This window comes from Pleurodeles waltl, chromosome 8 (assembly GCF_031143425.1).
Source record: "Pleurodeles waltl isolate 20211129_DDA chromosome 8, aPleWal1.hap1.20221129, whole genome shotgun sequence".
NCBI classification, from domain to species: Eukaryota; Metazoa; Chordata; class Amphibia; order Caudata; family Salamandridae; genus Pleurodeles; species Pleurodeles waltl.
Genome location: NC_090447.1, coordinates 877788052 through 877812215, shown reverse-complemented (window position 1 = coordinate 877812215; position 24164 = coordinate 877788052).

The window sequence follows — 24164 nt, the reverse complement described above, 5'->3', positions numbered from 1 at the left end:
CTAGGGTTACAATTGGTGCTTGGGCGCTGCTCACTTTCTGATTTTCTTTAAGGTCACAGGGCAGCATTTATTCATTGTGTTGTTTACTGTCTCTGCTAACGATGTTAAACTTACATAACTTAATTAAGCTCCATGTTTGTTGTGTTTACAGCAGCTGCGTTGGGCAGTGTTCACTTCATGGTTCCTTGTGGTTGCACGACACCACTTTGGATTATAGTTGCTGGAACAGCTGGTGGTGCCAAAACACAGTTGGGTGATCAGGTTTACAGTGCACCATGATTGTGGCAACACTAGCTTTTATATCACTGGTAACTTTATTTTTTGCAGAGCCTGTTTCCCTTATTTGCAGTACCGCGTTGTGGGGGGTCACACACAGGTGATTTAATCATGGTTTCAGTGCTCTAGTTTTTTAGGGTGCAGCGTGCAAAGCGCTCTGTCCCTGTTGTTATCTCTCTAACGGCTTGTAACAATGCCCATCACTTTGGTTGGTTCGTGGGCTTGCCTTTTAAAATTCGCTTGATTTGATTAGTGAAAGGCATGCGTACGTCATGCCTTTTCTGGTGTTTAGCCCTTGTTAAGCGCACCGCCAACTACTGAAAACATACAAGGCTTCATGTTTTCCGTATGGCTTCAGGACTTCTTTTTCCTCTTTGTTTCGTAGGTAATGAGATCTCGCTGGGCAGTAGTCAAGCGCTTTGCATGACATCGATTTTGTTACATGGATAATTGCACTGTTGTCGGTAACAAGGATAACTGCACTTTGGCCGATATGTTTCACTGCAAGCTAACTTCTGTTTCCTTCTGTGTGTTTGCTTCGCGGCCATCAGCTCTCTTATGTGAAAGTGTTTATCTTTTAATATTCAGTTTATGTGGCAAGAAAAGTCCGGTTAGGAGTTTATAATGCTAAGAGCTCTAACTCGAGCAAACGCGAGGCCCATTGTATTGCAAATTCTTGTTTGGAGTTGCTTTTTGGACAGGGCCGCTGTCCTCTAGCGATCTTGGTCCTCTGGTGGACAGGCAATCCTCTTGGGGTTTTGAAGAGGTCAATGGTCCTGCAAGATACATCACCTTTTTGAAGCAGGGGCTTCAGAAGCTGTAGACAGGCCGGTAGGGCTGGGGCCAAGTCAATTGGTTTCTGCACTCTTCTTTGTTGGGTGTCAGCTTAGCAGTTCTTATTTCTTCTTGTTGTCTTCTTGAGGTCACCAGAAACCTTGTGAGCTGGGTTCAGGGGTGCCATTAAATCCTGGATGGAGGAGTGTAACAGGTGTCAGGGGTCAGGGATCAGTAGCCAACGGATACTGACCCTGAGGGTGACTACACCCTTCCAGTGTCCACTCCATTTGAGGTGGGTGAAACAGAACGAACCCTATGGTCCCTGTCCTCCAAACCAAGATGGAGGATTCTACATGGAGAGGGGTCACTTCAGCTCTGGACGCCTTATGGGTGGACCTATCTGAAGTGGTCACTCCTCCTTTTTTTTTCAAATGTTCCTGCTGTACTTGCCGCCAAAAGTGGGACTTTGTCCGGTGGGTGGGCATCTCCACTAGCGGGAGTGCCCTGGTACACTGTAACAGGAGTCCTGAACTTTTGAGGCTCACCGCCTCGTTTTATAGTTCCTGCAGGCAGGCGGTGTGAAGCACCTCCACCCAGAGCAAGCTTTTTTTCAGACTCAATGGGCACAAAGGCCCCCACCCCATGGGGTCAGAAACTCCTCCTTTAGTGGCAGGCTGGCACATACTGGTCAGCCTTAAACTAAGTGGGTTACACGAAAGGGTTGGTTAAAATATAGGGAGCATTTCACAGATGCCCTCTGGGCGCACTGTACAATAACTCCAACACTGGCATCAATGTGGGTTTATTCTGCTTGAGATGTTTGATGCCAAACTTCCCAATCTTCAGTGAAGTCATCATGTAGCTGTAGAGTTCATGATGACAAACTCCTAGCCCATGTACTTTTTGTGGCCAGACTGCACTTACAACGTCTAAGAATTGACTTAGATATTGTAGGGGCATATTGCTCATGCAGCTATGCCCTCACCTGTGATAGAGTGCACCCTGCCCAAGGGCTGAGAGGCCTGCTAGAGGAGTGTCTTACCTATGCCACAGGCAGTGATTGGTGGACCTGGCATCCTGAGAGGGATGCCATGCTGACTTTTCTTTTTTCTGCCCACCAGTACACACAAGCAGCAAATTCAGTGTGCATGTGCTTGGCGAGGAGTCCTTTAGTCTGACATAATATTTGTTGCAGCACTTAGGGACCCTACCTGGTCACAGAACCCTTGGTACCACTGGTATGTTTTACAAGGGTCTTAGCTGTGTGCCGGGGTGTGCCAATTGTGGGAACAATGGTACAGTTCTAGCGAAAGAACACTGGTGCAAGGGCCTGGTTAGCAGGATCCCACCACACTTTAAGTCATGAAAGCATCAATAGAAGGAAAAAGGTGGGGGAGGAACCATTAGAAAAAGGGGCTCTTTCCTACACAGCCCCCTCCCAAATGAAAGAGGATGAGACTAACTTTTCCCAGGAGAGTCTTCATTGTCTAAGTGGAAGAACCTGGAAAGCCATCCGCATTGTCATGGGCAGTCCCACGTCTGTGTTCCACTGAAAAGTCCAATCCCTGTGTGCTCACCTTTCATTTGTATCAGTCATCTAAGTTGTCTGTGGACAGTTTGAACAATAAAGGGAGTACCAAACAAGTATAAGTTCAGCTTTTTCAGTGACAAAACCACAGCAATGGCCTTCGTCTCAATGTAATGTTACTCTAACTCTGCTCTCTGTTGAGTAACCTCCTTTTAATAAAAAAAACAGGCTGGTCATAGCTATCATCATTGGATTTTGGACAGGACTGCTCCTATCCCATGTTCAGAGACATCTGTCTGCACAATGAACTGCTTAGAATAATCTGGAGCTTTGAGTACTGGTGCTGAAGTTGAAGTATGTTCTATGTGGGGGGGTCACAATGGATCCATTCCCTTTCACAAACCCCATATTGTAACCAGTCAACTTGAGTCTGGGTTTTTGGAGCTTCCCAGTCCAGAATTGTCTGGATCTTGGGCTGTAAAGGTTGCATTTGGCCTTCACCTTCAAGGTGGCCCACGCATACAACAGTGCTCTGCCCTGTCTGGCACTTTGATGCCTTCCTAGTGAGGCCTGCTGATTACCCAGGTGGATCAGGTGATCCTGCCTGGATAAGCTAAAGACAGCAATATCATCTGGATATACTACACTAAAGGACTCCAAGCCAGCAAGGACTTGATTCACCAACCGTTGGAAGGTGACAGGGGCATCTTTAACACAAAGGGCCTAACAGTAAACTGATAATGCCCATTAAGTGTAGTGAATGCTGTCTTTTCTTTTGCTCCAGGTGCCGTTCTGATTTGCCAGTGCCCTGCAGTTAGGGCAAAGGTACTAAGTAATCTGGCTGCACCTAATTTGTCTCTTAGTTCATTTGCTCTTGATATAGGGTGTACATCAGTCTTGGTGACAGAGTTGAAACCTCTGTAGTCCACACAAAACCTCATCTCTCTCTTCCCATCTTCGGAATGAGGGTTGGGGACCAATACCACTGGGCTAGCTCAGGGACTGTCAGAGGGTTCAATAACCACTAAATTCAGCATCTTCTGGAATTCCACTTTGATGCTCACTTTGACTTGGTCAGACTGTCTATAGATTTTGATTTTGACACGTAAACTGTCTTATGTGTCCCCATCATGGGTACACGGGTGGGTCTGTCCAGGGGCCAAATTGAAAAGCCCAACAAACTGCTGTAGGACTTGCCTGCAGTCAGCTTGCTGTTTGGCAGTGAGGGTGTCTGAATAGATAACTCAATCAGCTGACCCATCTTTAGGGTCATGTGAGAGGAGGTCAGGGAGACACTCACTCTCTTCTTCCTGGTCCTCATCAGTAACCACCAACAAGGGTATATCTGCCCTGAAACATTAGAGTTTTAGGTGGTTTACATGGATCACCCTCTTGGGTGTCCTGCTGGTGCCCAGGTCTTCCAAGTAGGTGATCTCACTCTTCTTTTCTAGGATAGGGTAAGGGCCACTCCATGCGTCCTGGAGTGCCCTGGGAGCTACAGGCTCCAGAACCCATACCTTTTGCCCTGGTTTAAATTTTACCAGTTCAGCCTTTTGACCATACCACAACTTCTGGAGCTGTTGGCTGGCCTCAAGGTTTTTAGATGTCTTATTCAAGTACTCAGCAGTCCTTGAGTGGAGGCCAAGCACATAGTCGATCTTAGAAATGAGGTCTCTAGTTGGCAGAGGTATCACCCTTGTCCAAATAGGGCCCACAATCCTAGCCAGGGTAAGTCACACACAATACAAATTGACCTGTGCCCACCCTCTGGTAGCTTGGCACAGAGCAGTCAGGCTTAAGATAGACTGCAGAACGATGGCTCTATCGGTTTAAAATTTAGAGTCTCAAGCCACTGATATACGGATTTATGGCATGTGAAATCTACAAAAATATAACATGAAATCTATAAATATTAAAGGAAGAATTCCTTACCAATCATGTCACAAAGGTGTAACAGTGAAGAAATGTTGTAATGAAGTGGGTTGAGGTCTGTTAAAATCTCTAAACCAGAAGAAAATTCTGTAGCATGTAAAAACTGTGGCAAAGATGGCGACAAACTCTTGGCTATAGCTGCCAATGTTGACACACCTGCACCTTAGCAACCCTGAAGATTCTGTGATGTCATAAAAGCATCTCACTTTGGTTAGAACCAATGATGTCATTCTGAGAAAAAAACACAGAGGAATGCAACAGTGTTCTATTTAGGAAGCTAAAATATGTGCTGTCTGCAGTGGCACAAAAAGCAGCACTTCTCACCATCATTCATTGGAATAAAAGGGGATTATATGAACATATCAGTTGCTAATGGATTTAGCATAAGTGTGAGAAACACAGAGGAGGGAAATGTGGCTTAGAACATTTTAATATATTATGTTTCTTTCTTCTATACAGCATAATTTATATTCAGATTAATAGCACATAAAGTGCAAAAAGAATAATTCTAAAATAAAATTTGATAATAAAGATGCCTTTGCCTATCTCATGCCCCAGAATAGACAGAGTTAACTTTATGTGAATTACTAGACGAAAGAGATTTGGTTAACACAACCATCCCCTGTCCCCTTGTTCTGCCAGTGAGAGGTTTGCTCATTTCCATAAAATATATCCACCAGCAGCTTTCAAACAGCCAAAACAACTATGTGGAAGCCTTGTCAAGTGCAGGGTTGAGAAAATGGGAATGGGGAATTGGAAATCATAAAATGTCTCTATCATAAAGGAAACGTTATTGGGGCAACCATAATTTAGCTTATCTGGCTACATGATCTTGTACGTTGTGTTACTGTTGCCATGGTTCTACCCAAAAAACTGACAGAGAGACTGACATTATTCTAACATAACAGTAGTTTCCATAAACGTTGGTGTACAATTTTAATCTGTTTCCCTTTTAGTGCAACAGTTAAGGCTGTTAGTTTTTAGATTCATTTAGCACCTTTCTTCTCTCTGTGTGGGAGAGCTAACTATTTTATTATTTGTTTAGTTTGATTGGACCCTACATTCTTTATTCTTTCAATTGCATCTCTTTTTTATCTATTGAATCCTTGCCTTCTTTAGAGCACGTCAAGGGGTTTATTTCAACTAAGTTCATACTGAGACTCAGACAGGGGCACTTGAAGGAGATGTTTGCTTTTGCTGAGTCTTCTGGTCTACCTTTTGTGGCAGCAGAGATAGAACATGTGAAAATGCCTGTAGTCAGCAATCTTTCTCTAATGTGGAAGGAGGATTTCCTTTAGGGATATGGTATACTCAGACATTATTGGGTACTTAAATGCTACACAATCAAGGCTTTGTCATAAATTTTAAGCAAACCACCCTTTGTTTGCCAAAGAAGAATCTCCTTGGGCTTCACCAACAAGACCAGATTGCTTGCCCTGGCCACTGGTTATTTAGATATTGAGGAAAGGCTTACATTGTGTAAATTGTCACATGCATATATTCTGCCTTTCATCTAGCTCTAAACAATGACTTTGTTGTCCTGTCTACATTCAAAGACTTTAATCTGTTGTGGTTCCCTGCAGTATAATTAGAGTACTGTAAAATAAAAAATGAGGAATTTCCAATCTGTATTGCCACAAGGATCTCTTTCAAAGTCTTTAAACCAAAGTAAAAACTTTAGAATTGTCAAATTGTGAGAAAGCTTGTGGCAAATTCCTGGCTACAGCTGTCAGCGTTAATAAAGCAGCCTCTTGATAACCCTGAAGATTATGTGAAGTCACAAATTGTAGGAAGCTGGCTCTGTGTATACCTTATCAAAATGAGATATAATGTGCACAGAGTCCAGGGATTTCCCAGAGGTTTAATGGAGACTAAATTAGATAATAATAATGCTCTCTTTTGTGGTAGTGTGGTTGAACAGTTAGACTAATCAGAGCGTAGTGCAAATCATTAGTTGTACACACACAGGCAATAAATGAAACACACACCCAATGACTGCAAGTTGATGGAAGATTTAAAATGGGCTCCCATGGATTTTCAGGGCATTCGGAATTGTATTCGCCAGCAGGTAAGTACCCACGTCTTCAGTGGGCAGACCTGGCAAGTTCCGGGTGCAGGGTGTAAACTCAGCATTGAGCTCACAATACTTTTGAATATGGGGCTCCTTGGGGTCACAAGAAAGCTGCAGGTCAGGACCTGGAGGTTGGCTCAGGGAAACCACAGGCTAGACAGATGGGAGGGTCGCCTGCTGCTTGTTGCTGCACCGGAAGTCGGGTTCCCCAAGGACAGGGTGGTGCTGTTGCAGGGTACCTTTTGGCATTGGGTTTCTTTGTCCGGAAACTTCACGGGCAGGGGTGTCCTCTGGATTTAGTCCACAGAAGTTGTTGTGTTGGTCAACCCAGGGTGGACACTTGGTCAGAAATGTCTGGGGACCTGCTCTAGACCGGTGGCCCACCTGGACACAAGCCGTGGGTATCGGGTGCAGAGGAGGCTGGGCTTGCTGATCAGGGTGGTTCTGGAGTACTTTTTAGGGTCGAGCCTGCGTCGCATGCGGTCGCGCATGCGTATCGCTAGTGAGACGCTTAGGAAATAAGAAAATGGATCAGAGCCCCGTCCACGTCACGTCTGTGTTTTTCATTGGTTCGTGGGCTTGCCTGTCAAAAGAGGCTTGCTTTCAATAGAGGAAAGCACACCTACGTCATTCCTTTTCTGGTGATTAGCCCTCCTCGAGCGCAGCGACCAAGTACTGAAAACATGCGAGACTCGCTGTTTTCCGTCAGGTTTGTGGGCTACTTTTTATTATCTTTTGTTCGCTGCGCGATCTCGCTTGTTCTCCTTTGTTTGCAGCGCGATCTCACTTGTTTGGACATATCACAGCTTCTTGGGGCGCCACGTTTTGTTTTTACTTCGTGTTTGAAGTGTACCGCATTTACTTGATTATTGCAGCTGCATGGGGTGAAGATTACTTTGTGGTTGCAGTATATCGCGTTCACTTGATTATCGCAGCTACTTTCAGTGCAGTGTTTATTTTTTACTTCGTGGTTGCAGTGCACGCCGTTTACTTTGCTATCGCAGCTGCTAGGGGTGGTGCTTTTTGTGTTTTATTTAAAAGTTACAGTGCAGCACATCTAGTTTGTTTATCGTGGCTGCTTTGTGCACCACTTTTCATTTTTACTTCGCAATTGTAATGCACCACTTTTAGTTTAGATATGGCGCTTGGGTCATTGCAGTTTTGTGTTTACTTCACAGTTTCAGTACACCGTGTTTATTTTTTAATGCAGCAGCTTCAGCGCCGCGTTTTGATTTTGCGGCAGTGTACAACATTCACTTTGATACATAGTGGCTATTTGAGGGCAACTAATTTTAGTTATTAAGTTGCTGTCGTAGTACACTGCATTCATCTTGCTTTGCGGATGTGTGAGGGGTGGCGCATTCTAATATTTCCATTGTGGTGGCAGAGCAACGTGTCCATTTTAGTTTTAGAGTGGGTGGGAGTGGGTGCAGAGTGCTGGCTGTGCCCACATACGCACACTACACAAACCATCTGTCACGGACATGTAAACTCTCCGAGGTGTGGAGGTGGAAGCATTTGTGCTCCTGGATAGCTCAATCTCTAGAGCACGAATTTCAATGGCTGAATGGGCATCTCCTTGCAATGCACCTATGAAATGTGCATGTGGGGCTTCTACTCCTATTCTTCTAAACACGAGGAGGCATGGTCCGAGTGAGAAAACAAGCCACACTGGTTGCTGCACCTTGAGTTTTGCTGCGGTAGTGACTATGTTAGTGGCCTTGCAGAAGAATCACAGTAACATGTTAAATGACCTCACTTAAATGGGTCTTCTCATCTACCTGGGCCTATCTTTCTCAGATCTTTAATCTGAGGCTCCAGGGTTCAGGCCCCTGCACAGATGGTTTGTCACTCCTAAGCATTTGTACACTATCTAGGGTTACAGTTGGTGCTTGGGCGCTGCTCACTTTCTGATTTTCTTTAAGGTCTCAGGGCAGCATTTATTCATTGTGTTGTTTACTGTCTCTGCTAACGATGTTAAACTTACATAACTTAATTAAGCTCCATGTTTGTTGTGTTTACAGCAGCTGCCTTGGGCATTGTTCACTTCATGGTTCCTTGTGGTTGCACGACACCACTTTTGATTATAGTTGCTGGAACAGCTGGTGGTGCCAAAACACAGTTGGGTGATCAGGTTTACAGTGCACCATGATTGTGGCAACACTAGCTTTTATATCACTGGTAAATTTATTTTTTGCAGAGCCTGTTTCCCTTGTTTGCAGTACCGCGTTGTGGGGGGTCACACACAGGTGATTTAATCATGGTTTCAGTGCTCTAGTTTTTTAGGGTGGAGCGTGCAAAGCGCTCTGTCCCTGTTGTTATCTCTCTAACGGCTTGTAACAATGCCCATCACTTTGGTTGGTTCGTGGGCTTGCCTTTTAAAATTCGCTTGATTTGATTAGTGAAAGGCATGCGTACGTCATGCCTTTTCTGGTGTTTAGCCCTTGTTAAGCGCACCGCCAACTACTGAAAACATACAAGGCTTCATGTTTTCCATATGGCTTCAGGACTACTTTTTCCTCTTTGTTTCGTAGGTAGTGAGATCTCGCTGGGCAGTAGTCAAGCGCTTTGCATGACATCGATCTTGTTACATGGATAATTGCACTTTTGTCGGTAACAAGGATAACTGCACTTTTGCCGATATGTTTCACTGCAAGCTAACTTCTGTTTCCTTCTGTGTGTTTGCTTCACGGTCATCAGCTCTCTTATGTGAAAATGTTTATCTTTTAATATTCAGTTTATGTGGCAAGAAAAGTCCGGTTAGGAGTTTATAATGCTAAGAGCTCTAACTCGAGCAAAGGCGAGTCCCATTGCATTGCAAATGCTTGTTTGGAGTTTCTTTTTGGACAGGGCCGCTGTCCTCTAGCGATCTTGGTCCTCTGGTGGACAGGCAATCCTCTTGGGGTTTTGAAGAGGTCACTGGTCCTGCAAGATAAATCACCTTTTTGAAGCAGGGGCTTCAGAAGCTGTAGATAGGCCGGTAGGGCTGGGGCCAAGTCAATTGGTGTCTGCAGTCTTCTCTGTTGGGTGTCAGTTTAGCAGTTCTTATTTCTTCTTGTTGTCTTCTTGAGGTCACCAGAAACCTTGTGAGCTGGGTTCAGGGGTGCCATTAAATCCTGGATGGAGGATTGTAACAGGTGTCAAGGGACAGGGATCAGTAGCCAACGGCTACTGACCCTGAGGGTGACTACACCCTTCCAGTGTCCACTCCATTTGAGGTGGGTGAAACAGAACGAACCCTATGGTCCCTGTCCTCCAAACCAAGATGGAAGATTCTACATGGAGAGGGGTCACTTCAGCTCTGGACGCCTTATGGGTGGACCTATCTGAAGTGGTAACTCCTCCTTTTTTTCAAATGTTCCTGCTGTACTTGCCTTCAAAGTGGGACTTTGTCCGGTGGGTGGGCTTCTCCACTAGCGGGAGTGCCCTGGTACACTGTAACAGGAGTCCTGAACTTTTGAGGCTCACCGCCTCGTTTTATAGTTCCTGCAGGCAGGCGGTGTGAAGCTCCTCCACCCAGAGCAAGCTTTTTTTCTGACTCCATGGGCACAAAGGCCCCCACCCCATGGGGTCAGAAACTCCTCCTTTAGTGGCTGGCTGGCACATACTGGTCAGCCTTAAACTAAGTGGGTTACACGAAAGGTTTGGTTAAAATATAGGGAGCAATTCTCAGATGCCCTCTGGGCGAACTGTACAATAACTCCAACACTGGCATCAGTGTGGGTTTATTCTTCTTGAGATGTTTGATGCCAAACTTCCCAATCTTCAGTGAAGTCATCATGTAGCTGTAGAGTTCATGATGACAAACTCCTAGCCCATGTACTTTTTGTGGCCACACTGCACTTACAACGTCTAAGAATTGACTTAGATATTGTAGGGTCATATTGCTCATGCAGCTATGCCCTCACCTGTGATAGAGTGCACCCTGCCCAAGGGCTGAGAGGCCTGCTAGAGGAGTGTCTTACCTATGCCACAGGCAGTGGTTGGTGGACCTGGCATCCTGAGAGGGATGCCATGCTGACTTTTCCTTTTTCTGCCCACCAGTACACACAAGCTGCAAATTCAGTGTGCATGTGCTTGGCGAGGAGTCCTTTAGTGTGACATAATATATGTTGCAGCACTTAGGGACCCTACCTGGTCACAGAGCCCTTGGTACCACTGGTATGTTTTACATGGGTCTTAGCTGTGTGCCGGGGTGTGCCAATTGTGGGAACAATGGTACAGTTCTAGGGAAAGAACACTGGTGCAAGGGCCAGGTTAGCAGGATCCCACCACACTTTAAGTCAAGAAAGCATCAATATCAGGAAAAAGGTGGGGGAGGAACCATTAGAAAAAGGGGCTCTTTCCTACATAGCTCCCTCCCAAATGAAAGAGGATGAGACTAACTTTTCCCAGGAGAGTCTTCATTGTCTAAGTGGAAGAACCTGGAAAGCCATCCGCATTGGCATGGGCAGTCCCACGTCTGTGTTCCACTGAAAAGTCCAATCCCTGTGTGCTCACCTTTCATTTGTATCAGTCATCTAAGTTGTCTGTGGACAGTTTGAACAATAAAGTGAGTACCAAACAAGTATGAGTTCAGCTTTTTCAGTGACAAAACCACAGCAATGGCCTCCTTCTCAATGTAATGTCACTCCAACTCTGCTCTCTGTAGAGTAACCTCCTTTTAATAAAAAAAACAGGCTGGTCATAGCTATCATCATTGGATTTCGGACAGGACTGCTCCTATCCCATGTTCAGAGACATCTGTCTGCACAATGAACTGCTGAGAATAATCTGGAGCTTTGAGTACTGGTGCTGAAGTTGAAGTATGTTCTATGTGGGGGGGTCACAATGGATCCATTCCCTTTCACAAACCCCATATTGTAACCAGTCAAAACATGGAATGCCCTGACTTGAGTCTGGGTTTTTGGAGCTTCCCAGTCCAGAATTGACCCGATCTTGGGCTGTAAAGGTTGCATTTGGCCTTCACCTACAAGGTGGCCCACGCATACAACAGTGCTCTGCCCTGTCTGGCACTTTGATGCCTTCCTAGTGAGGCCTGCTGATTCCCCAGGTGGATCAGGTGATCCTGCCTGGATAAGCTAAAGACAGCAATATCATCTGGATATACTACACTAAAGGACTCGAAGCCAGCAAGGACTTGATTCCCCAACCGCTGGAAGGTGACAGGGGCATCTTTAACACAAAGGGCCTAACAGTAAACTGTTAATGCCCATTAAGTGTAGTGAATGCTGTCTTTTCTTTTGCTCCAGGTGCCGTTCTGATTTGCCAGTGCCCGGCAGTTAGGGCAAAGGTACTAAGGAATCTGGCTGCACCTAATTTGTCTCTTAGTTCATCTGCTCTTGATATAGGGTGTACATCTGTCTTGGTGTTAGAGTTGAAACCTCTGTAGTCCACACAAAACCTCATCTCTCTCTTCCCATCTTCGGAATGAGGGTTGGGGACCAATACCACTGGGCTAGCTCAGGGACTGTCATAGGGTTCAATAACCACTAAATTCAGCATCTTCTGGAATTCCACTTTGATGCTCACTTTGACTTGGTCAGACTGTCTATAGATTTTGGTTTTGACACGTAAACTGTCTTATGTGTCTCCATCATGGGTACGCGGGTGGGTCTGTCCAGGGGCCAAAGAGAAAAGCCCAACAAACTGCTGTAGGACTTGCCTGCAGTCAGCTTGCTGTTGGGCAGTGAGGGTGTCTGAATAGATAACTCAATCAGCTGACCCATCTTTAGGGTCATGTGAGAGGAGGTCAGGGAGACACTCACTCTCTTCTTCCTGGTCCTCATCAGTAACCACCAACAAGGGTATATCTGCCTTGAAACATTAGAGTTTTAGGTGGTTTACATGGATCACCCTCTTGGGTGTCCTGCTGGTGCCCAGGTCTTCCAAGTAGGTGATCTCACTCTTCTTTTCTAGGATAGGGTAAAGGCCACTCCATCTGTCCTGGAGTGCCCTGGGAGCCACAGGCTCCAGAACCCATACCTTTTGCCCTGGTTTAAATTTTACCAGTTCAGCCTTTTGACCATACCACAACTTTTGGAGCTGTTGGCTCTCCTCAAGGTTTTTAGATGTCTTATTCAAGTACTCAGCAGTCCTTGAGTGGAGGCCAAGCACATAGTCCATCTTAGAAATGGGGTCTCTAGTTGGCAGAGGTATCACCCTTGTCCAAATAGGGCCCACACTCCTACCCAGGGTAAGTCACACACAATCCAAATTATCCTGTGCCCACCCTCTGGTAGCTTGGCACAGAGCAGTCAGGCTTAAGATAGACTGCAGAACGATGGCTCTATCGGTTTAAAATTTAGAGTCTCAAGCCACTGATATACGGATTTATGGCATGTGAAATCTACAAAAATATAACATGAAATCTATAAATATTAAAGGAAGATTTCCTTACCAATCATGTCACAAAGATGTAACAGTGAAGAAATGTTGTAATGAAATGGGTTGAGGTCTGTTAAAATCTCTAAACCAGAAGAACATTCTGTAGCATGTAAAAACTGTGGCAAAGATGGCGACAAACCCTTGGCTACAGCTGCCAATGTTGACACACCTGCACCATAGCAACCCTGAAGATTCTGTGATGTCATAAAAGCATCTCACTTTGGTTAGAACCAATGATGTCATTCTGAGAAAAAAACACAGAGGAATGCAACAGTGTTCTATTCAGGAAGCTAAAATATGTGCTGGTCTGCAGTGGCACAAGAAGCAGCACTTCTCACCATCATTCATTGGAATAAAAGGGGATTATGTGAACATATCAGTTGCTAATGGATTTAGCATAAGTGTGAGAAACACAGAGGAGGGAAATGTGGCTTAGAACATTTTATTATATTATGTTTCTTTCTTCTATACAGCATAATTTATATTCAGATTAATAGCACATAAAGTGCAAAAAGAATAATTCTAAAATAAAATTTGATAATAAAGATGCCTTTGCCTATCTCATGCCCCAGAATAGAGAGAGTTAACTTTATGTGAATTACTAGACGAAAGAGATTTGGTTAACACAACCATCCCCTGTCCCCTTGTTCTGCCAGTGAGAGGTTTGCTCGTTTCCATAAAATATATCCACCAGCAGCTTTCAAACAGCCAAAACAACTATGTGGAAGCCTTGTCACGTGCAGGGTTGAGAAAATGGGAACGGGGAATTGGAAATCATAAAATGTCTCTATCATAAAGGAAACGTTATTGAGGCACCCATAATTTAGCTTACCTGGCTACATGATCTTGTACGTTGTGTTACTGTTGCCATGGTTCTACCCAAAAAACTGACAGAGAGACTGACATTATTCTAACATAACAGTAGTTTCCATAAACGTTGGTGTACAATTTTAATCTTTTTCACTTTTAGTGCAACAGTTAAGGCTGTTAGTTTTTAGATTAATTTAGCACCTTTCTTCTCTCTGTGTGGGAGAGCTAACTATTTTATTATTTGTTTAGTTTGATTGGACCCTACATTCTTTATTCTTTCAATTGCATCTCTTTTTTATCTATTGAATCCTTGCCTTCTTTAGAGCACGTCAAGGGGTTTATTTCAACTAAGTTCATACTGAGACTCAGACAGGGGCACTTGAAGGAGATGTTTGCTTTTGCTGAGTCTTCTGGTCTATCTTTTGTGGCAGCAGAGATAGAACATGTGAAATGCCTGTAGTCAGCAATCTTTCTCTAACGTGGAAGGAGGATTTCCTTTAGGGATATGGTATACTCAGACATTATTGGGTACTTAAATGCTACACAATCAAGGCTTTGTCATAGATTTTAAGCAAACCACCTTTTGTTTGCCAAAGAAGAATCTCCTTGGGCTTCACCAACAAGACCAGATTGCTTTCCCTGGCCACTGGTTATTTAGATATTGAGGAAAGGCTTACATTGTGTAAATTGTCACATGCATATATTCTGCCTTTCATCTAGCTCTAAACAATGACTTTGTTGTCCTGTCTACATTCAAAGACTTTAATCTGTTGTGGTTCCCTGCAGTATAATTAGCGTACTGTAAAATAAAAAATGAGGAATTTCCAATATGTATTGCCACAAGGATCTCTTTCAAAGTCTTTAAACCAAAGTAAAAACTTTAGAATTGTCAAATTGTGAGAAAGCTTGTGGCAAATTCCTGGCTACAGCTGTCAGCGTTAATTCAGCAGCCTCTTGATAACCCTGAAGATTATGTGAAGTCACAAATTGTAGGAAGCTGGCTCTGTGTATACCTTATCAAAATGAGATATAATGTGCACAGAGTCCAGGGATTTCCCAGAGGTTTAATGGAGACTAAATTAGATAATAATAATGCTCTCTTTTGTGGTAGTGTGGTTGAACAGTTAGACTAATCAGAGCGTAGTGCAAATCATTAGTTGTACACACACAGGCAATAAATGAAACACACACCCAATGACTGCAAGTTGATTGAAGATTTAAAATGGGCTCCCATGGATTTTCAGGGCATTCGGAATTGTATTTGCCAGCAGGTAAGTACCCACTTCTTCAGTGGGCAGACCTGGCAAGTTCCGGGTGCAGGGTGTAAACTCAGCATTGAGCTCACAATACTTTTGAATGTGGGGCTCCTTGGGGTCACAAGAAAGCTGCAGGTCAGGACCTGGAGGTTGGCTCAGGGAAACCACAGGCTAGACAGAGTGGAGGGTCGCCTGCTGCATGTTGCTGCACCGGAAGTCGGGTTCCCCAAGGACAGGGTGGTGCTGTTGCAGGGTACCTTTTGGCATTGGGTTTCTTTGTCCGGAAAGTTCACGGGCAGGGGTGTCCTCTGGATTTAGTCCACAGAAGTTGTTGTGTTGGTCAACCCAGGGTGGACACTTGGTCAGAAACGTCTGGGGACCTGCTCTAGACCGGTGGCCCACCTGGACACAAGCCGTGGGTACCGGGTGCAGAGTAGGCTGGGCTTGCTGATCAGGGTGTTTCTGGAGTACTTATTAGGGTCGAGCCTGCGCCGCATGCAGTCGCGCATGCATATCGCTAGTGAGACGCTTAGGAAATAAGAAAATGGATCCGAGCCCCGTCCACGTCACATCTGTGTTTTTCATTGGTTCGTGGGCTTGCCTGTCAAAATAGGCTTGCTTTCAATAGAGGAAAGCACGCCTACGTCATTCCTTTTCTGGTGATTAGCCCTCCTCGAGCGCAGCGACCAAGTACTGAAAACATGCGAGGCTCGCTGTTTTCCTTCAGGTTTGTGGACTACTTTTTATTATCTTTTGTTCGCTGCGCGATCTCGCTTGTTCTCCTTTGTTTGCAGCGTGATCTCACTTGTTTGGACATATCACAACTTCTTGGGGCGCCACGTTTTGTTTTTACTTCGTGTTTGAAGTGTACCGCATTTACTTGATTATTGCAGCTGCATGGGGTGAAGATTACTTTGTGGTTGCAGTATATCGCGTTCACTTGATTATCGCAGCTACTTTCAGTGCAGTGTTTATTTTTTACTTCGTGGTTGCAGTGCACGGCGTTTACTTTGCTCTCGCAGCTGCTAGGGGTGGTGCTTTTTGTGTTTTATTTAAAAGTTACAGTGCAGCACATCTAGTTTGTTTATCGTGGCTGCTTGGGGCACCACTTTTCATTTTTACTTCGCAATTGCAATGCACCACTTTTAGTTTAGATATCTCGCTTGGGTCATTGCAGTTTTGTGTTTACTTCACAGTTTCAGAACACCGTGTTTATTTTTTAATGTAGCAGCTTCGGCGCCGTGTTTTGATTTTGCGGCAGTGCACAACATTCACTTTGATACATAGTGGGTATTTGAGGGCAACTAATTTTAGTTATTAAGTTGCTGTTGTAGTACACTGCATTCATCTTGCTTTGCGGCTGAGTGAGGGGTGGCGCATTCTAATATTTCCATTGTGGTGGCAGAGCAACGTGTCCATTTTAGTTTTACAGTGGGTGGGAGTGGGTGCAGAGTGCTCTGTGTTTTTTCAGCTGCCTGCTATGGAGCGTGAGCGTGTGCTGGCTGTGCCCACATACGCACACTACACAAACCATCTGTCACGGACATGTAAACTCTCCGAGGTGTGGAGGTGGAAGCATTTGTGCTCCTGGATAGCTCAATCTCTAGAGCACGAATTTCAATGGCTGAATGGGCATCTCCTTGCAATGCACCTATGAAATGTGCATGTGGGGCTTCTACTCCCATTCTTCTAAACACGAGGAGGCATGGTCCGAGTGAGAAAACAAGCCACACTGGATGCTGCACCTTGAGTTTTGCTGCGGTAGTGACTATGTTAGTGGCCTTGCAGAAGAATCACAGTAACATGTTAAATTACCTCACTTAAATGGGTCTTCTCATCTACCTGGGCCTATCTTTCTCAGATCTTTAATCTGAGGCTCCAGGGTTCAGGCCCCTGTACAGATGGTTTGTCACTCCTAAGCATTTGTACACTATCTAGGGTTACAGTTGGTGCTTGGGCGCTGCTCACTTTCTGATTTCCTTTAAGGTCACAGGGCAACATTTATTCATTGTGTTGTTTACTGTCTCTGCTAACGATGTTAAACTTACATAACTTAATTAAGCTCCATGTTTGTTGTGTTTACAGCAGCTGCGTTGGGCAGTGTTCACTTAGTGGTTCCTTGTGGTTGCACGACAACACTTTGGATTATAGTTGCTGGAACAGCTGGTGGTGCCAAAACACAGTTGGGTGATCAGGTTTACAGTGCACCATGATTGTGGCAACACTAGCTTTTATATCACTGGTAACTTTATTTTTTGCAGAGCCTGTTTCCCTTATTTGCAGTACCGCGTTGTGGGGGGTCACACACAGGTGATTTAATCATGGTTTCAGTGCTCTAGTTTTTTAGGGTGCAGCGTGCAAAGCGCTCTGTCCCTGTTGTTATCTCTCTAACGGCTTGTAACAATGCCCATCACTTTGGTTGGTTCGTGGGCTTGCCTTTTAAAATTCGCTTGATTTGATTAGTGAAAGGCATGCGTACGTCATGCCTTTTCTGGTGTTTAGCCCTTGTTAAGCGCACCGCCAACTACTGAAAACATACAAGGCTTCATGTTTTCCGTATGGCTTCAGGACTACTTTTTCCTCTTTGTTTCGTAGGTAGTGAGATCTCGCTGGGCAGTAGTCAAGCGCTTTGCATGACATCGATTTTGTTACATGGATAATTGCACTGTTGTCGGTAACAAGGATAACTGCACTTTGGCCGATATGTTTCACTGCAAGCTAACTTCTGTTTCCTTCTGTGTGTTTGCTTCGCGGCCATCAGCTCTCTTATGTGAAAGTGTTTATCTTTTAATATTCAGTTTATGTGGCAAGAAAAGTCCGGTTAGGAGTTTATAATGCTAAGAGCTCTAACTCGAGCAAACGCGAGGCCCATTGTATTGCAAATTCTTGTTTGGAGTTGCTTTTTGGACAGGGCCGCTGTCCTCTAGCGATCTTGGTCCTCTGGTGGACAGGCAATCCTCTTGGGGTTTTGAAGAGGTCACTGGTCCTGCAAGATACATCACCTTTTTGAAGCAGGGGCTTCAGAAGCTGTAGACAGGCCGGTAGGGCTGGGGCCAAGTCAATTGGTTTCTGCACTCTTCTTTGTTGGGTGTCAGCTTAGCAGTTCTTATTTCTTCTTGTTGTCTTCTTGAGGTCACCAGAAACCTTGTGAGCTGGGTTCAGGGGTGCCATTAAATCCTGGATGGAGGAGTGTAACAGGTGTCAGGGGTCAGTGATCAGTAGCCAACGGCTACTGACCCTGAGGGTGACTACACCCTTCCAGTGTCCACTCCATTTGAGGTGGGTGAAACAGAACGAACCCTATGGTCCCTGTCCTCCAAACCAAGATGGAGGATTCTACATGGAGAGGGGTCACTTCAGCTCTGGACGCCTTATGGGTGGACCTATCTGAAGTGGTCACTCCTCCTTTTTTTTTCAAATGTTCCTGCTGTACTTGCCGCCAAAAGTGGGACTTTGTCCGGTGGGTGGGCATCTCCACTAGCGGGAGTGCCCTGGTACACTGTAACAGGAGTCCTGAACTTTTGAGGCTCACCGCCTCGTTTTATAGTTCCTGCAGGCAGGCGGTGTGAAGCACCTCCACCCAGAGCAAGCTTTTTTTCAGACTCCATGGGCACAAAGGCCCCCACCCCATGGGGTCAGAAACTCCTCCTTTAGTGGCAGGCTGGCACATACTGGTCAGCCTTAAACTAAGTGGGTTACACGAAAGGGTTGGTTAAAATATAGGGAGCATTTCACAGATGCCCTCTGGGCGCACTGTACAATAACTCCAACACTGGCATCAGTGTGGGTTTATTCTGCTTGAGATGTTTGATGCCAAACTTCCCAATCTTCAGTGAAGTCATCATGTAGCTGTAGAGTTCATGATGACAAACTCCTAGCCCATGTACTTTTTGTGGCCACACTGCACTTACAACGTCTAAGAATTGACTTAGATATTGTAGGGGCATATTGCTCATGCAGCTATGCCCTCACCTGTGATAGAGTGCACCCTGCCCAAGGGCTGAGAGGCCTGCTAGAGGAGTGTCTTACCTATGCCACAGGCAGTGATTGGTGGACCTGGCATCCTGAGAGGGATGCCATGCTGACTTTTCTTTTTTATGTCCACCAGTACACACAAGCAGCAAATTCAGTGTGCATGTGCTTGGCGAGGAGTCCTTTAGTGTGACATAATATATGTTGCAGCACTTAGGGACCCTACCTGGTCACAGAGCCCTTGGTACCACTGGTATGTTTTACAAGGGTCTTAGCTGTGTGCCGGGGTGTGCCAATTGTGGGAACAATGGTACAGTTCTAGCAAAAGAACACTGGTGCAAGGGCCTGGTTAGCAGGATCCCACCACACTTTAAGTCAAGAAAGCATCAATAGCAGGAAAAAGGTGGGGGAGGAACCATTAGAAAAAGGGGCTCTTTCCTACACAGCCCCCTCCCAAATGAAAGAGGATGAGACTAACTTTTCCCAGGAGAGTCTTCATTGTCTAAGTGGAAGAACCTGGAAAGCCATCCGCATTGTCATGGGCAGTCCCACGTCTGTGTTCCACTGAAAAGTCCAATCCCTGTGTGCTCACCTTTCATTTGTATCAGTCATCTAAGTTGTCTGTGGACAGTTTGAACAATAAAGGGAGTACCAAACAAGTATGAGTTCAGCTTTTTCAGGGACAAAACCACAGCAATGGCCTTTGTCTCAATGTAATGTCACTCCTACTCTGCTCTCTGTTGAGTAACCTCCTTTTAAGAAAAAAAACAGGCTGGTCATAGCTATCATCATTGGATTTTGGACAGGACTGCTCCTATCCCATGTTCAGAGACATCTGTCTGCACAATGAACTGCTTAGAATAATCTGGAGCTTTGAGTACTGGTGCTGAAGTTGAAGTATGTTCTATATGGGGGGGTCACAATGGATCCATTCCCTTTCACAAACCCCATATTGTAACCAGTCAACTTGAGTCTGGGTTTTTGGAGCTTCCCAGTCCAGAATTGTCTGGATCTTGGGCTGTAAAGGTTGGATTTGGCCTTCACCTTCAAGGTGGCCCACGCATACAACAGTGCTCTGCCCTGTCTGGCACTTTGATGCCTTCCTAGTGAGGCCTGCTGATTACCCAGGTGGATCAGGTGATCCTGCCTGGATAAGCTAAAGACAGCAATATCATCTGGATATACTACACTAAAGGACTCCAAGCCAGCAAGGACTTGATTCACCAACCGTTGGAAGGTGACAGGGGCATCTTTAACACAAAGGGCCTAACAGTAAACTGATAATGCCCATTAAGTGTAGTGAATGCTGTCTTTTCTTTTGCTCCAGGTGCCGTTCTGATTTGCCAGTGCCCTGCAGTTAGGGCAAAGGTACTAAGTAATCTGGCTGCACCTAATTTGTCTCTTAGTTCATTTGCTCTTGATATAGGGTGTACATCTGTCTTGGTGACAGAGTTGAAACCTCTGTAGTCCACACAAAACCTCATCTCTCTCTTCCCATCTTCGGAATGAGGGTTGGGGACCAATACCACTGGGCTAGCTCAGGGACTGTCAGAGGGTTCAATAACCACTAAATTCAGCATCTTCTGGAATTCCACTTTGATGCTCACTTTGACTTGGTCAGACTGTCTATAGATTTTGGTTTTGACACGTAAACTGTCTTATGTGTCCCCATCATGGGTACACGGGTGGGTCTGTCCAGGGGCCAAATTGAAAAGCCCAACAAACTGCTGTAGGACTTGCCTGCTGTCAGCTTGCTGTTTGGCAGTGAGGGTGTCTGAATAGATAACTCAATCAGCTGACCCATCTTTAGGGTCATGTGAGAGGAGGTCAGGGAGACACTCACTCTCTTCTTCCTGGTCCTCATCAGTAACCACCAACAAGGGTATATCTGCCCTGAAACATTAGAGTTTTAGGTGGTTTACATGGATCACCCTCTTGGGTGTCCTGCTGGTGCCCAGGTCTTCCAAGTAGGTGATCTCACTCTTCTTTTCTAGGATAGGGTAAGGGCCACTCCATGCGTCCTGGAGTGCCCTGGGAGCTACAGGCTCCAGAACCCATACCTTTTGCCCTGGTTTAAATTTTACCAGTTCAGCCTTTTGACCATACCACAACTTCTGGAGCTGTTGGCTGGCCTCAAGGTTTTTAGATGTCTTATTCAAGTACTCAGCAGTCCTTGAGTGGAGGCCAAGCACATAGTCCATCTTAGAAATGAGGTCTCTAGTTGGCAGAGGTATCACCCTTGTCCAAATAGGGCCCACAATCCTAGCCAGGGTAAGTCACACACAATACAAATTATCCTGTGCCCACCCTCTGGTAGCTTGGCACAGAGCAGTCAGGCTTAAGATAGACTGCAGAACGATGGCTCTATCGGTTTAAAATTTAGAGTCTCAAGCCACTGATATACGGATTTATGGCATGTGAAATCTACAAAAATATAACATGAAATCTATAAATATTAAAGGAAGAATTCCTTACCAATCATGTCACAAAGGTGTAACAGTGAAGAAATGTTGTAATGAAGTGGGTTGAGGTCTGTTAAAATCTCTAAACCAGAAGAAAATTCTGTAGCATGTAAAAACTGTGGCAAAGATGGCGACAAACTCTTGGCTATAGCTGCCAATGTTGACACACCTGCACCTTAGCAACCCTGAAGATTCTGTGATGTCATAAAAGCATCTCACTTTGGTTAGAACCAATGATGTCATTCTGAGAAAAAAACACAGAGGAATGCAACAGTGTTCTATTTAGGAAGCTAAAATATGTGCTGGTCTGCAGTGGCACAAAAAGCAGCACTTCTCACCATCATTCATTGGAATAAAAGGGGATTATATGAACATATCAGTTGCTAATGGATTTAGCATAAGTGTGAGAAACACAGAGGAGGGAAATGTGGCTTAGAACATTTTATTATATTATGTTTCTTTCTTCTATACAGCATCATTTATATTCAGATTAATAGCACATAAAGTGCAAAAAGAATAATTCTAAAATAAAATTTGATAATAAAGATGCCTTTGCCTATCTCATGCCCCAGAATAGACAGAGTTAACTTTATGTGAATTACTAGACGAAAGAGATTTGGTTAACACAACCATCCCCTGTCCCCTTGTTCTGCCAGTGAGAGGTTTGCTCATTTCCATAAAATATATCCACCAGCAGCTTTCAAACAGCCAAAACAACTATGTGGAAGCCTTGTCACGTGCAGGGTTGAGAAAATGGGAATGGGGAATTGGAAATCATAAAATGTCTCTATCATAAAGGAAACGTTATTGGGGCAACCATAATTTAGCTTATCTGGCTACATGATCTTGTACGTTGTGTTACTGTTGCCATGGTTCTACCCAAAAAACTGACAGAGAGACTGACATTATTCTAACATAACAGTAGTTTCCATAAACGTTGGTGTACAATTTTAATCTGTTTCCCTTTTAGTGCAACAGTTAAGGCTGTTAGTTTTTAGATTCATTTAGCACCTTTCTTCTCTCTGTGTGGGAGAGCTAACTATTTTATTATTTGTTTAGTTTGATTGGACCCTACATTCTTTATTCTTTCAATTGCATCTCTTTTTTATCTATTGAATCCTTGCCTTCTTTAGAGCACGTCAAGGGGTTTATTTCAACTAAGTTCATACTGAGACTCAGACAGGGGCACTTGAAGGAGATGTTTGCTTTTGCTGAGTCTTCTGGTCTACCTTTTGTGGCAGCAGAGATAGAACATGTGAAAATGCCTGTAGTCAGCAATCTTTCTCTAATGTGGAAGGAGGATTTCCTTTAGGGATATGGTATACTCAGACATTATTGGGTACTTAAATGCTACACAATCAAGGCTTTGTCATAAATTTTAAGCAAACCACCCTTTGTTTGCCAAAGAAGAATCTCCTTGGGCTTCACCAACAAGACCAGATTGCTTGCCCTGGCCACTGGTTATTTAGATATTGAGGAAAGGCTTACATTGTGTAAATTGTCACATGCATATATTCTGCCTTTCATCTAGCTCTAAACAATGACTTTGTTGTCCTGTCTACATTCAAAGACTTTAATCTGTTGTGGTTCCCTGCAGTATAATTAGAGTACTGTAAAATAAAAAATGAGGAATTTCCAATCTGTATTGCCACAAGGATCTCTTTCAAAGTCTTTAAACCAAAGTAAAAACTTTAGAATTGTCAAATTGTGAGAAAGCTTGTGGCAAATTCCTGGCTACAGCTGTCAGCGTTAATAAAGCAGCCTCTTGATAACCCTGAAGATTATGTGAAGTCACAAATTGTAGGAAGCTGGCTCTGTGTATACCTTATCAAAATGAGATATAATGTGCACAGAGTCCAGGGATTTCCCAGAGGTTTAATGGAGACTAAATTAGATAATAATAATGCTCTCTTTTGTGGTAGTGTGGTTGAACAGTTAGGCTAATCAGAGCGTAGTGCAAATCATTAGTTGTACACACACAGGCAATAAATGAAACACACACCCAATGACTGCAAGTTGATGGAAGATTTAAAATGGGCTCCCATGGATTTTCAGGGCATTCGGAATTGTTTTCGCCAGCAGGTAAGTACCCACGTCTTCAGTGGGCAGACCTGGCAAGTTCCGGGTGCAGGATGTAAACTCAGCATTGAGCTCACAATACTTTTGAATATGGGGCTCCTTGGGGTCACAAGAAAGCTGCAGGTCAGGACCTGGAGGTTGGCTCAGGGAAACCACAGGCTAGACAGATGGGAGGGTCGCCTGCTGCATGTTGCTGCACCGGAAGTCGGGTTCCCCAAGGACAGGGTGGTGCTGTTGCAGGGTACCTTTTGGCATTGGGTTTCTTTGTCCGGAAACTTCACGGGCAGGGGTGTCCTCTGGATTTAGTCCACAGAAGTTGTTGTGTTGGTCAACCCAGGGTGGACACTTGGTCAGAAATGTCTGGGGACCTGCTCTAGACCGGTGGCCCACCTGGACACAAGCCGTGGGTATCGGGTGCAGAGGAGGCTGGGCTTGCTGATCAGGGTGGTTCTGGAGTACTTTTTAGGGTCGAGCCTGCGTCGCATGCGGTCGCGCATGCGTATCGCTAGTGAGACGCTTAGGAAATAAGAAAATGGATCAGAGCCCCGTCCACGTCACGTCTGTGTTTTTCATTGGTTCGTGGGCTTGCCTGTCAAAAGAGGCTTGCTTTCAAT